Here is a 2,536-nt window from a genome sequence, read left to right as displayed (position 1 = left end):
AGGAGAAAAAGGAAGAGGAGGAGGAGGAGGAGGAGGAGGAGGGGGAAGAAGAAGAAGAAGAAGAGGAGAAGGAGGAGGTGAGAAGGGAGGAGGAGGAAGAGAAAGAGGAAAAGGTATAGGAAGCAGAAGAGGGAGAGAGAAGACCAAACGGAAGAAAAACAAAGAATGTCTGTATTTTTGCCTACCGACTGCAAGAATGCCAGTAAAACGCAGGGGATAAACGACTGCAGTGGAAGTCCAGTTTTGCACTGTGAATCAGTTGTTTTGTTGCGTCTGAGTGATAGTTAATTATTCCGGTGCACAGTCCGAAAATGAAAAGAAATCTCTCTCTCTCTCTCTCTCTCTCTCTCTCTCTCTCTCTCTCTCTCTCTCTCTCTCTCTCTCTCTCTCGGCACAAGGCGAAGAGTTCTGAAGTCCCGTGTTCTGTGTTCCATAAGATCATCATCATCATCATCATCATCATCGTCAGTAACCTTATATCATTTTCTTTCTTTCTCTTGCGCCACTCCTTTAACTCCTTTACAAGACCGCCTGGGAACACCAGATGCTGTTGGCATAACGTTCTCCCTACGTGTCAAGTGGGGTTGGTGGAGGATTAGTGCCCCTCCCTGTAAAACAATTAACTCTGAGCCCTGGGCCACCCCGTTTGGGATACATGGCGTCTGGCAATGGATGGATGGATGCGAGAGGAAAAATGAATGTCCATCTTAGTGAATATGTTAATGGGCATTGCTTCTAACCCCATGTCAAAGAGGTGTCTAGCCGAACCCACTGAAAATCGTCTGCCAGTAACCAAATTATAATCGAAACTTATCATCAGCTTCAAAAGGTTGAGGGAGATTGGTTCACTTGTTTTTTGCAGTGTTTGGTCACGCTTGGGTCATACTCTGTTCAGGTGGGGAGACTACATTGCACCTTATTCTCATCAGTTTATTTCTGCATTTGTTTCGTTCATATCATCTTGTATGTTATTCACGTATTAGCTCGATAACGGAGATGCATACATATTATACAAAAAAGAGTAAGGTGTATGCAAAATAAATCGCTGAAGATGGGTTGCTAGAAAGCCTTTAAGATAACAACACTGTGGCCCTTAAGCTAAATAGAAGTGTACTTGGTGTTAACAAGAATGAAACGGAAAAAAAAGTAGGATGTCATGAAATTACATCTAAGTCATTCAGAATTACCAAACATAGGCATGTGGAACGTAGGACCCCTGCTGGGCTTCAGGGAACGGGCTCTCTATACCCGGAGTCAGATGCAAAGAAAAAAGAAGCTAAAATATATTGCTCATTTCCGGTTTCAGTGACCCTGTGGGGAGTGAAATTTCTTGTGTTGATTCAGGTCATTCTACTGAGGCAATTTCCTACTGAGCGTGGATGACACACTCTAACTATACTATTACTGCATTGATCCTAGGGCGTATTCGTTCTCCATCGCCGTAGTTAGGTTGGTTCTTTATCATCTTTGCCGGAAGAGGAACCTAAATGCAATCTTGTTTTTTTTGTGGTATATCTTCGCATGTTCTCTGGGGAAGCCTAATCATGGATAGAAAGTTTACGTGTGTGTGTGTGTGTGTGTGTGTGTGTGTGTGTGTGTGTGTGTGTGTGTGTGTGTGTGTGTGTGTGTGTGTGTGTGTTTTCCATGTATTTTGCTTTTTCTCACATTCCTTTGACTTCTATTATATTTTTCCTACTTTACCTTTCCCTCTCTTACTCCTCCACCTTACATCCCCACTTATCCCTCTTCGTCCCTCCCCACCACCCTCTCCCAGCCAGCCATTCCAGCCTCACCTGCTCTTCGTGGTAATTAAAGCAAGACTGAATTTCCTATAAGTCATCGCCTCTCCATCACCATGTTATTGACCTACACAATACAGGTTATTTTTATGTGGTTGCCGTGGCCGTGATTCCCATGTTATTGCAAAACTGGGATGGATTTTTCTTAACCTTTCACTAAAATTTCATTCATTCATTGCCAGACGCCATGTATCCCAGACAGGGTGGCCAAGGGCTTAGAGTTAATTGTTTTACAGGGAGGGGCACTAATCCTCCACCAACCCCACTTGACGTAGGGATGCCAACAGCATCTGGTGTTCCCAGGCGGTCACCCATCCAAGTACTAACCAGACCCAACGTTGCTTAACTTCGCTGATCGAACGGGAAGCGGTGTACTCAACGTGGTATGGCCGTAAAATAATCTCCTTTTTATTTCACCAGTATCTCCTGACCATCAGTTTTAAGAGGAACTTTTCGAAGGAGGGATGAGATATGGTCTGCATTAATTCTTCCTCTGTTAAGGTGTTCTCTTACCTTTAATTAAATCGTATGGTAACCTGAACAACTACCTGAAGAAGTTGTGCTGAAAAGGTTAATGATTCAGTTTTGTAGATTCAGTGATATAATTCTTCGTTTCTCTCATTCTCCCTTTTATTTTTTTCCATCTCAGACTGACTGCCTTTGTTTATCTTTGTCTGTCTATCTATCTTCTGTCTGTATTTTTGTCTGGCTGTCTGTCTGTCTGTCTGTCTGTCTGT

General features: G+C 43.2%; 1 non-coding gene across 1 annotated transcript; it reads right to left on the bottom strand.

Annotated features, from left to right (window-relative positions):
• Positions 1-2,077: 2,077 nt before the first annotated feature.
• Positions 2,078-2,196, bottom strand: LOC145392291 (5S ribosomal RNA). The gene has a single exon (XR_013895963.1). It is a non-coding gene; the product is annotated as a 5S ribosomal RNA (ribosomal RNA).
• Between the last annotated feature and the right edge of the window lie 340 nt (positions 2,197-2,536).

Source organism: Coenobita brevimanus, chromosome 21, assembly GCF_032717465.1.
Source record: "Coenobita brevimanus isolate Jiangsu-jjx chromosome 21, ASM3271746v2, whole genome shotgun sequence".
Taxonomy (NCBI): Eukaryota; Metazoa; Arthropoda; class Malacostraca; order Decapoda; family Coenobitidae; genus Coenobita; species Coenobita brevimanus.
This window is presented reverse-complemented; position numbering and strand designations above follow the sequence as displayed.